Source organism: Acomys minous, assembly GCF_964271855.1.
Source record: "Acomys minous genome assembly, chromosome: 17".
In the NCBI taxonomy this organism is placed as follows: domain Eukaryota; kingdom Metazoa; phylum Chordata; class Mammalia; order Rodentia; family Muridae; genus Acomys; species Acomys minous.
In genome coordinates this window covers 29,142,615-29,155,101 of record NC_140500.1, presented here as the reverse complement: position 1 = coordinate 29,155,101, position 12,487 = coordinate 29,142,615, and the positions used below count along the sequence as shown (strand labels likewise).

Sequence of the window (12,487 nt, the reverse complement as noted above, 5' to 3'; positions counted from 1 at the left end):
AGAGCATTCTAAAGAACTAATTACACAGGGCTGGAGAGATGGCTCAGAGGTTGAGAGCACTGACTACTCTTCCAGAGGTCCAGAGTTCAATTCCCAGCAACCACATTGTGGCTCACAGCCATCTATAATGTGATCTAATGCCTTCTTCTGGCCTGCAGGTGTATGTGCATGCAGAACACTGTATACATAATAATAAATAAACCTTAAAAAAAAACTAATTACACATTTCAGTTGTGAATTTTTCATTATATGAATTTACAATAGTAATGCATATCCATGCCAGGAATGGTGGCCCACACCTTTAATCCCAGCACTTGGGAGGCAGATCACTGAGTTCAAGGCCAGCCTGGTCTACAAAGCAAGTCCAGGACAGCCAAGGCTACACAGAGAAACCTATCTTGAAAAACCAAAAATCAAACCAAAACAAAAAACAAAACCAACGACAACAAAACAAATCTGTATGTTTGTTATTTAGGTACATGTATCTCCTAATACCTAAAAAAAAATTCAAGGGGCTGTAGAGATTGCTTAGTAGTTAAAAGCACTGGTTACTCTTCTAGAGGATCTGGGTTTGATTCTCAGTACCTTTTTGCTTGGCTGTTTGTACACCACAGGCACGCAATGCCCATAGTATAGAAGACAGTGTTAGAGCACCTGGAACTGGAGTTACAGACAGTTGTGAGCTGCCATGTTGGTGCTGTGGTCCAAATGCTCTTCACTGCAGAGCCATTTTTCTAGCCCTGGCACATTAAACACTTTATTATGGCAATTTATAAAAGGAAAAGTATAGGGCTGGAGAGACGCCTCAGCAGATAAGAACACTGGCTGCTGCTCTTCTCGAGGACCTGGGTCCAATTCTCAGCACCAACATAGCAGCTCACAAATGTCTACAGCTCTAGATACAAAGGATTTGGCACCTTCACACAGACAAATATGCAAGCAAAACACCAATGCACATAAAAATAAATCTTTTAAAAAAGGAAAGGAAAGTACAGCAGATTGATGAGTGGCTGCCAATATCTGAAACAAGTAAAGTACAAGTTTTTTTGAACCATGAAGAAGTTATCGGGGGCTGGAGAGATGGCTCGGTGGTTAAGAGCACTGTCTGCTCTTCCAGAAGTCCTGAGTTCAATTCCCAACAACCACATGGTGGCTCACAACCATCTATGATGTGATCTGATGCCCTCTTCTGGCCCGCAGGTGCACATGCAGGCAGAGCATTGTATACATAATAATAAAGAAATAAATCTTTTTTAAAAAGTGGGAGGGAAGAAGTTATTATGTATGATAATATAATATAAATTAAAATATTAAAAATTAGGCTGGAAAAATGGTAAAATGCCTGCTGCACAAGAAGAATGATCCAAGTCCAAGATCCCCAGCACCCACATTAAAACAAACAAACAAACAAACAAAAAACTCCAGGCATTCACTAATACACCTTGTCTCAAAAAGGTAAGGTAGAGAGTAATCAAGGAAGACAACTGAAGTCAACCTCTTGCCTCCACATGCACAAGAACACAAACACTACACATAAAAAAAATGTTATTGGGGAGCTGGAGAGATGGCTCAGTGGTTAAGAGCACTGGCTGCTCTTCAAGAAGTCTGGAGTTCAATTCCTGGCACCCACAAGGCAGCTCACAACTGTCTGAAACTCCAGTTCCAGAGAATCTGACACCCTCTCACAGACAAACATGCAGGCAAAACACCACTGTAAATAAAATAAACACATTATTTTTTTCAAAAATGCTATTAGGAGCTAGAAAGATGACCAATGGGCAAGAACACTTGCTGTGCAAGTGTGAAGACCTGACTTCAAACCTCCAGTATCCACAAAAGTAATGTTGTGCTTGGCAGTGTAGACTTGTAGCCTCAGTGCTGTGGCAGGTGAAGACAGGAAGATCCCTGGGGTTTGCTAGTCACCAGCCTAGCTGCAGGTTCAAATAAAATACACTGTCTTAAAACAATACGATCAGTCAGTGGTGGCACACGCAGAGGCAGTTCAAAGCCTCTGAGCACAAGGCCATCCTGGTCTACAGAGTAAGTTCCAGGACAGCCAGGGCTACACAGAGAAACAGTCTCAAATAAAACATCAAAGGAAAAGGAAAAGACAAAGAAAAAAGAACAGGGCAGAGAGTGACAGACTAGGACACTCACTGTCTTCCCTGGCCTCTTTACATTTGTAGTCATACTTACACCCCACACACTCACATAAATTGATACACAAACCAGAAAGTAAAAATAAATAAAAGTAAGAAACAGAACCATCCATATTTTTAAAGATATTAAAAGTCCACTCCACCAAGCTCTATAGTCCCTTAAAGCAGGGTGAACTAAATCAGTGTATTCTGAGGACACACAGGGTTCTCAGAGTGGAACCTAAGATGTGACAGAAGAATAAAAACTATTACAACTACTGACAAGCTCAGGACCAATTGAAGAAACACTTTCTTACAGTGTAAGATGTCCAAACCTCAGCCTGACGGTTATCTAGTCCAGTCCTATAATTAGTCAGTTGTCTTGATCCTTTCCATTGGGGAATGGTCTTAGAAACCATGGTCTGGGTGTTGGGTGTGTTTATTGCTCCTGGAATGCTGCTGCTCCCCAGGCTCTCAGATGATAGAGAAAGGAGACGATGGAGCATACTAATCTCTGCTACCATGTGATCACTAAGTATTTCTGTGTGTAATTGCCTGTGACTCTATTAAAGCGCCCCGTGTCCCCAACTCTTAATATATTACCCTATTCTCCTCTTGTTATCTGAACATTTTTTTCTTTTTAAAATTTATTTATTTATTATGAATACAGTATTCTCCCAGGGTGTACGCCTACATGCTAGAAGGTGGCACCAGGTCTCATTATAGATGACCCACCATGTGGCTGCTGGGAATTGAACTCAGGGTCTTTGGAAGAACAGCCAGTGCTCTTAACCTTTGACACATCTCTCCAGCCCATTATCTCAACACTTTATTTATTTAATATTTTAAGTGTATAGGTGTTTTGCCTGCGTATCACCGTGTATAGTGTCCATGATGGCCAAAGGAGGGTGTTGGATTCCCCTGGGATGTTATAGATGGATTTCAGTTATCATGTGGGTGCTAGGAATGGAACCTGGGTCTGTGGAAGAGCAGCTAGGTGCTTTTTCCCCACTGAACCATCTTTCCATCCCTTTTTCATCATCTGTTTCCTCCTACTTTTCATTGAGAATCTTTCCACCACCTATTTCCTTAATTCTTCAGTTCTAGCCTTCACATGCAGTGGTTAACCTGTACATATTTAGGTAACAGCTGCATTAACTTAAAGGTAGTGCTTCTATAAACAGCTCCTTAAACAGTACAAAATAGGGGCTGGAGAGATGGCTCAGTGGTTAAGAGCACTGCCTGCTCTTCCAAAGGACCTGGGTTCAATTCCCAGCACCCACATGGCAGCTCACAACTGTCTGTAACTCCAGCTAAAATTAAAAAAAAAAAAAAACAGTACAAAATAAGAATTCTCAGTTTAAAAAGTTTTGATGGAACATATGCCTGTAATTTTACTCAGTAGATCTGGGACACAGACACACACAGTCTCTCTGTCTCTCTCTCTCTCACTCACTCACACCAAAGGCTGTAAACATTACTTGATAGTAGAATGCTTGCCTAGCTTCCACAGATTCTGAGTGAGGTCCCCAGAACCACAAAAGAAAAGAAAATGCCTAAAACATGGACTTTGCCTTCATAATACTTGTCACTGTGAAGCAGTGATAGTGCACATCAAACAGTACAGAATACATCTCTCCAGCCCATTATCTCAACATTTTATTTATTTAATATTTTAAGTGTATAGGTGTTTTGCCTGCATATCACCGTGTACAGTGTCCATGATGGCCAAAGGAGGGTGTTGGACTCCCTTGAGATGTTATAGATGGATTTCAGTTATCATGGGGGTGCTAGGAATGGAACCTGGGTCTCTGGAAGAGCAGTACAGAATACAAGAAAGCACTAGAGAGCAGAGCTAACAGTGTGAAAATATAGTCTACATCTGGTCTCATCCAAAAGGCTGAGAAGTGGTAGTAATATAAAGGTCTGAGTTGTAAGAGAGGTTTCAGGAAGATCAAACTTCAGTTTATATCATAACATGTACTTCAGGACACAAAGTAAAGAAGTGATAAACAGGCACACATATAAGAACAATCCAAATGGTAAAGGAATGAGAAGAAGGTACAGAAATGTAAAGCCTGGGCTAGAGAGATGGTCCAGGAGGCAGAGTGTTTGCCACAAAGCCTGGGACCCACATGGTGGAAGTGACTAACTCCTGCAAGTTATCCTTTTACCTCTAAAAGTGCTACAACACATGCACACAAGCCCAAGCATACACACACAAATAGATAAATATGTTTATAAGAAAGAGATGTAAAAAACTCCCCCATTTGACAATAACAACAACAAAACAAACAAAAACCCCAAAGCCAAAAAGCATCCCTAGTAACAACACAATGGCAACAGTCAAATACTTAAGGGCCATGTGGCAAAAATAATCATCATACACCCATTTAACATACCAGCTGACGTCTGGTAAGATGTGACCAATACTCAAGGACGAAGAAAGTGACAGCTGTTCCCTAGAGCCACAACAGGAAATGCCAACAGGGAAAGACAGGAATCAGGTGGCCAAGTTCTTCTCAACAACTTTTCATGGGAAAGGGTACATATGTATTGGCTCCTTTTTGTCCCATGCAAGTTCTTAATATTCCTTGTGTCATCTTAATATTCATGGTACAGCTATAAGCATGTATTAGTGTGATGTAGACTTAATGCAACAATAGGATTAAAGTCTGAATGAAGCTAGCAACCCGTAAGAATTCTTCATCTCCCACACTTTGCTAGAGATTAGGTAACTATTTTTAAAAGCAAAGGGTTTGAAGGCCTGCATATCTATATAAAAATTCCTTTCCCCTGTCCCTTCCTCCAGTGAAGCTCAGTGGTCTTTAATGTAGATAAGAACTCTAAATAATTATATATACAAAAATATGCACACTATATTTTCTGGGCAGTTTAGACAATTGTCAAGTACAGCTTGCACTTTATGTGAGTGATTTTTTTGTCCACACACCAATGTTGGCGGTTAGGCCTGGAACTAGGTGCAACTTCTGCAGGCTTCCTCCCAGGTAAAAAGGTCAAATCCCACAGGAGGAACATTCTAACAATTACAATTGTAAACAGCATAGACTACCTGAAAGTAATGAATTTTCTGTCATTAAAGTGGTTCATGTACAGGTTAAAAAACCACTCTCAACATTTAAAAAGTAACTTAGTGAGAATTAATTTTTCTTTCAACTCTTAAGATTTTACCATGGCCAGACATGATGGTGGATAGGCGGAAGCAGATGGATTGCTGAGTTCAAGCCCAGCCTGGTCTACATATTCCAGAACAGCCAGGGCTACATTGAGACCCTGTGTCAAAAAACAAAAATATACTATAACAAGTAGATTTTTAAAAATCTGATAGGGGACAGCAATAAGCTACCTGAAAGCAAGAGGATGAAAAAAGACCCAAAGGTTGAGCCAGTGAGATGGCTCAGTGGATAACGACGCTTGCTACCAACCCTGGGAAGAGGGAACCAATTCTCACAAGTTGTCCTCTGACCACGACACACATGCCATGGCATGTGGGAAGTCTGAGGAAGGAATGTAGCCGTCTCTATCTGTAAATCTTCACATCTCCAACTGTCAGGGAAGCGCTCCCATCTTTCAGGCCACAGTTCAAGCACCTTCTCCCTAGCATGGTTCCTCTGAGCAGCCCTTCAACTAGCCTCTGGTTATTCACTTGTCAGATTAGGGGTTTTTGTTTGTTTGTTTGTTTTTGTTTTTTTTAAACCATATCCCCCACTATGGATAAACAAACTTTTTTCTATACAAATACTGTTAGCGCTTGCCCCAGATTCCTATGTGGCTTATGAATTAAGATTAGTTTTATGTACTTTAAATGGTTGAGGGAAGAAAGAATGAGCATTTCATGACATCAATTGCATGTGAAAACTGAATGAAATTCAAATTGCAGGGTTCAAGTTTAACTGGAAAACGGGCATGCCACTTTACTTGTATATGCTGCTGCACACACTGAAACAACAGCTGCATCAATGCAACAGAGGCTGTGTGCCCCAAAGCCTAAACTACTTACTTTCTTCTTCACAAAACAAACAAACAAAAAACAAAGCTCACTCCTTACTGTCTTGCAATACCTGAAATAGTCTGCTCATTTGTTGTCTATTCCTTAGCTCCACACACAGAATGCAGCTTACTGAGACAGAGATCTTTTCTATTTTGTTCCGTTACTATAACCTAAAAAGAATTCTGGGCCAAAGTACGGGCTTAGTAAGTATCTGGTGAAGAAATGAACGAATGGTCCATAAATGTCACTGAGTTTAAGCTTTCTCATATAGAAAAGGGTTACTATTCTAGTGGAGATGATCCAAATAGTTCAAATTATTGATGTTCACCAACTAGTGCAAGACACTGAAACTCTAGGATTCTCATGCTCATGAAAAACTCAGCTATTGAGAGGGGACATAACACTGTCAGCTGTTTATCTTAAGATGCAAACACTCTGAGAAATCTACAAGACTTAAGACCATGTGCTAATGAACCTTTAACATCTAGAATTTTCCTATGGGGCTCATCAGCTATCTAGTCTGTGAGCAGCTGAAAAATCTGTAGAAATTGAAAGGTTACCACCCACAAACCAGACGCAGATTTTCAATCTTTCTGTACTAGCTAGAGAGTGGGTGTATGAGTTCAAAAAAACACCAACCAACTATGTTGGTGGAGCGCAAGGAAGGTATTGTTGAGTTAAAATCCCACCTCTCTGTTACATGACACTGGTAAAACTACCATCCACTCACAATTTCAGTCTCAACCTGCTATTCTGCAAATGAAGGTGGGGGACAGACCCCACCTCCCGGAGAAATTTGATGTCATTGATGTTTCCATTAAGGTTCTTTTTCTCCAAGCATTGTAACAATTTCCATACACAAATTCTATATACTTCGAAGACAAGGGTTTAGTTTAACTTCTAACACTTAAGATACTGGACAGAGAAACAAATCAAACTTGTGTTGTATTTTAAAGTGGTTACCTGCCTTTTCAATCTTGGGAGTTTCGTTGTGTTTTTCTTTTTTTCTAACTACAAGCCAACTTAGGAATTCCAGGCTTTCACAGGGACGCTCCTGGCACATGGATCTTTTACCAACTACTTACAAGAACCATTTTAGATGGAGTACAATGGTCCTCTTTTTCTAGATTAAACCTAAGCCAGGACATTGGCTAAGATCTACCAAGACTAAAGTAAAACGTGTCACCAAAGAAAAGATGTTCGCCAACAGCTAAATTGGGCTACCTCCAGAACCCCCCTGCAGCAGATCCAGCGGGGGGGGGGGGGCGGGAGGTCTCCATCAACACTGTCCAGGGATGGAGTCGTACAGACATACTGGACCACTGGACCAACACCATCCACATCTTGGATGAGGCTGAAATCTCGGGGTTTGTAGAGAAGCGCAACTCGCTGCGGACCCCAACTCTACACAAAAAAGGTTAAAAAAAAGGGGGGGCACCCTAAGGCCAAGGCCAGCCCACCTAGGCTCCCAACTCGCCGGTTCTCCTCAAGACAGCCAGCTTCCTCCACCAAGTTAAACCACAAGTTCAAAATCAAAACAAAAGGTGCAAGCCTGGTTTCAGGTAGCAGGGGCTGACTCTCGGTGGCCAACTTCTGGGGACAAGTAGGGCCCGGCGTGCTAGGGATCTCAGAGCTCGGCTGGCCGGGAGGCCTAGGGCCTGGGCACCAGTCCACACACGCCCCCCACCCACCACCCACACCCGCTCAGCTCGGCCTAAAGGGGAGCTGGGGAGAGTGCCCGGGAGAGTACGGGGCGGGGGCGGGGGTAGGCTTGTCCCATTGACAGGCAGAAGGCCCGGCGACACGGGGTCCAGTCTGAGGCCCCGAGCTTCGGCGCCGCCCGGGCAGCCAAAGGTCCGAGCCGCGCCAGGCCTCGAGGAGGCCCCGCTGCCGCGACGGGAGACCGCCTGTCCCCACCCACGGCCTGGGCCAGTCACTCACCGGTAGGGAGACGACGGACAGCCGGCGTCTCCGCCAGCGCCGCGGCTCGGTCTCCAGCGCCGGCTCCTGCCGCTGCGGCCGCCGCGCCCGGTCCATCCCCGCCCCAACCACCCCCCCCTCCCGGCCCGCCCCCCGCACCGCCTCAGCCGCCGCTGCCTCCGCTGCCGCTGCCACGGCCCCGGCGCGCGAGCGCGAACCAGCGCGAGGGAACGACAGCAAGAACGAGAGCGCGCGCCCGGTCGCCACCGCCGCCCACAACCTCCGCCTCCCGCTGACGGCGCATGCGCAAGGCGGCGCCGGGTGGGGACGCGCACGCCGTAAGGGGGCGTGACCAGACTCAGGAGGTGTGGCCATGCCTCAGGCCCGCCCACCCACGCGGGCGCAGGTCAACTAAGCTGAGTCGCTGCAGGTGGCCGGTTTCCCTTCTTGCTGTTCGGAGACCAGAGCTCTTCAGTGTCTCCGCTCTTCGGCCCCTCGAAAGGTCGCTCCTTGGCTCCTCCTATCCTTAGCCTCTCAACCCCTTCAGCTCTTGGGTTCTTCAGCTTCTCGGCTCTTCTGCCCTGGGCCCCACGTATCCTCAGTCCTGCTTTTCGGGCGCCTCAGAGCCTCAGTAGTAACTCATGCCCGCCGCCCTGAGACGTTCAGGCTAAAGCTAATTCCTGTCGCCCACGCCCCGAGTCGCACTGTTTTTTCCTCTTTGCCGTCCACCTAACGAGCTACTTTTACGTCAGATATCATCAATGAAGAAACTGCAAGTAGCCCCCAGCCCATCCCTTTAATGATACCGGTTTCTATAGCTTAGCCGTCCTGTCACTCAGACGTGGAAGCTTCCGTGGAGCTGGTGGAGCTGGGAGTGCAAGATTGAAATAAACGAAGCCCTTGGCCTCGTAAAGTTTGAGCGCAGGTGGAGACCAAATGGGCGAAATTTAGTGGGGAATGATGAAGGAGCTACAACCCTTGAGTTGTAAAAACGTGCGCTGCGTGAGGGTGTAGTGCAGCAAGGAAGGGAGCTAAGAGGCCAGGTGCAGTCCTCACTTAGACTGCACGTGAAAAGAGGTAAGCAAGCTCAGGGACAGGTTTGGGGCTTCTGAGAATTTCAGGAAGCCTTTGAGGTGTTCTTCAGCCGTGGTTGCAGGGGTAGTAACTTGATCATTGTGTCTGATTTTAAATGATTACACAGGCACGTGAAAAGTGGCCTCGGGGAAGGAGGTGAGTCAGGAAGCAACAGGCAAGAAGGTTAAGGCAAGGAGGGAGAGTGGTCGTAGAGAAAAACCTTGTTTGGGGGTAAAGTAGATTAAGAGCTGATGGATTGGAGGAAGGCTGAAGGAGAAGGAGGTGGTGGGGTTGACTAAGATATGAGGGTGGTGAAGGTGAGCTTGAAGACTTCAAGGGCAACATGAATGAAGCCACTAAGGAAAGTGATCAGAAAATGAAGGGTAAACATGTATGAAATTGTAAAAGAATAATCTAATTTTTAAAAGTGGTAAACCCAAATATAAAAATTAAAACTGAGCCGGGCGTGGTGGCGTTCGCCTTTAATCTCAGCAGAGACAGAGGCAGGCGGATCGCTGTGAGTTCCAGGCCAGCCTGGTCTACAAAGTGAGTCCAGGACAGCCACGGCTACACAGAGAAACCCTGTCTCGAAAAACCAAAAAAAAAAAAAAAGAAAACTGAAAAGAAAGAAGAAAAATGTAGAAAAGTCATTGTATTCCTGAGTTAGGCAAAGATTTATTTTAAAGGCATGAATCATAAATGACATAATTTGATAAAAATATTTTTATCAAAATGTATGTTATTTATAAACGTAAGTAATTAAAAAGGCAAGTTATTGATGGGAAATGAACTCTGAAGTAGAAGATATCCTATAAAAGTCTCCAGGATATGTAAGAACTTCTCTTTCAGTGCTAAAGATTGAACCAACATATTAAGTAAGTGCTAAACTACACAATTACCTCCTCGGCCCTAAATAATAAGACAAAGAGCCCAATAAAACAGTAGGCAAAAGGCTTTGGAAAGTATTTCACAAATGAAAAATGGCTATTAAACAACAAAAAGATAACATTTTACTCATCTAAGGATATGCAGATTCAAACCACAAGATACATACTGCCGTTGGAGTAGCTAAAACTAAAGACTGGTGACCCACCTGTCACAGTCATCTCCTTAGCCATATTAAATAATAAAGAGCCCAAATAAAGAGAAGCTGAGTGTCTTAGTCATTGTTCTATTGCTGGGAAGAGACACCATGACCAAGACAACTCTCAGAAAAGAAAACATTTCATTTAGGCTTGCTTACTGTTTCAGAAGTTTAGAACACTGTCATCATGGTGGGTAGCACGGCAGCATGCAGGCAGACATGGTGCTGCAGAAGTGTAGCTGAGAGTTCTCCATCTGGATCTGCATGCAGCAGGAAGACTTTAGAGCCACTGGGCCTGGCTTGGGCCCTTGAAACAGCAAAGCCCGCCCCCCAGAGACGCACTTCCTCCAACAAGGCCACGCCTACTCCAACTAGGCCACACCTCCTAACCCCTCCCAAGTAGTGCTACTCCGTAATGACTAAGCGTTCAAACACAGAAGCCTATGGGGGGCCGTTCTCATTCAAGCCACAGCACTACTTAACATGATACAGTGAAAAACCAGCCATACTTTCCTCAGAAGAGGATGCAGTTTTTTGGATCGTCTTCTCCCATCACCTTTGATGGACTTTAGGACCAGAGAGCTGACCATTGCTCTCCCAGGTGAAATTAGCAGTCAAAGACCCCTTCTTGTTCTGCCAACACCATTACCCGTCAGTCTCAGCCCTGAAGCAACTGTGCATCTTCCTGTGGGCCTTGGGGGCGATACACATGGCATTAGACCCAGATTGACTGCTGTCTTCCACAGTTCATAGAAAATAGATACAGGCATAGGGGCCACTTTCTCATACAAGTACACCTTCAAGGCCCATTTGTGCTGTTATGTGTTTACAGTTTTATCACTTATGGGATTGGCTAACACTGACTTTAAACTCGGGAAACATTGTAATTAGCTGTTTTGTGGGTCACTGTTCAGTGTCCACCAATGTTCAGCAAGCATGAGGTATCTCAAGAGGCGAGTGCTTATCCACAGAGGAAGAAAGACCTTTGCTCCCACATTCAAAGGATCTGCATTGAAATTTCCCTCATAGGCCTGCCAGTGGCTTTAAACGTTTCCATGAGCCCCCATACACTGAATCTCCAGTTGGGTTTTCAGAAAGCTTAATCGTGTTTCCTTCGGGGCAGGGCTGAGTTTCCAGTCATCTAAGCATAGCTTAGACTCAGACTTTCAATCTGTGACCTCAGTGCAACTAGGAACAAATAGCCAGGGCCACCCTGTATCTTTGTTGCACTGTAATGGTCTAAGAAGAAATACATGACTATTCATTCAAGACCCCCTTACTGTCAATATTTGATTAGGAACATCTAATGGTTCATCACGCCATGGACTACCAGTTTCCCCGGTCCTCTTTGTACCTACTAGAAACAAGGTCATTAGCATTTTTAGTTTTATTAGAGAACTCAGTAGTCCTGGCTGTCCTGAAACTCACCATGTAAACCAGGCTGGCCTTGAACTCACAGCATTCCACCTGCCTCTGCTTCCTGAGTGCTAAGGTCAAATGAAGGCACTATCACACCTAGCCCTCAGCAGTAATTTATAAGGCTCTTAAGATTGTATCCCTGCTGGGCAGTGGTGACACACACCTTAATCCCAGCACTGTGAGTTCAAGGCCAGCCTGGTCTACAATGTGAGCCCAGGAGCCAAGGCTACACAGAGAAGCCCTGCCTCGGGAAAAAAAAAAGATTGTATCTCTGGGCCAGAGAGGGTAAAGGTGCTTGCCTCACATACCTGACAACCTGAGTTGTATCCCCAGATCCCACAGAGGAAGGAAGAAAACATTTCCTGAAAGTTGTCCTCTGACCTCCACATTTGCACCATGGTACTCGCAACACTTCCACCATGACAACAATAAATTCAGTTTTTAAAAATAATTTTTTTTATGTATCTTGGGCTGGGGGTGGAGCTCAGTAGTAGAGTGCTTGCCTAGCAGCATACGGCCTTGGGTTCCATCCCTAACACTGAAAGATTATTGCCCTTAAAATAGCTTGTGAAGCCTGATGATATTCATTTTAGTCTCTTCAAGATGGAAAATACTAGAAAAAGAAGATTTCAATGGCAAATTCCTCACCCTATATATAAAACAAACAAACAAACAAACAAAAAGAGCTAAATTTAAATCCTACATTTCCAGATCACAGCCCCACCCACTGACGCGTGCATGTGTGTGTGTGTGTGTGTGTTTGTTTTATAATTGGAACCCATGGCATCCTGCATTCTAAGGACACACATTACCAGTTATATCCCTAGCACCTACAAAGTC

General features: G+C 44.5%; 1 protein-coding gene across 2 annotated transcripts in view; it reads right to left on the bottom strand.

The window, feature by feature from the left end:
- The window catches only part of TMCC1 (transmembrane and coiled-coil domain family 1), a 154,332-nt gene extending 145,974 nt beyond the window's left edge, over nucleotides 1–8,358 (bottom strand). For both annotated transcript variants that reach the window (XM_084765193.1, XM_084765194.1), the window contains exon 1: nucleotides 8,092–8,358. The gene's annotated coding sequence lies outside the window, so the exon portion shown is untranslated. The remainder of the gene's footprint in view (nucleotides 1–8,091) is intronic.
- Nucleotides 8,359–12,487: the final 4,129 nt, after the last annotated feature.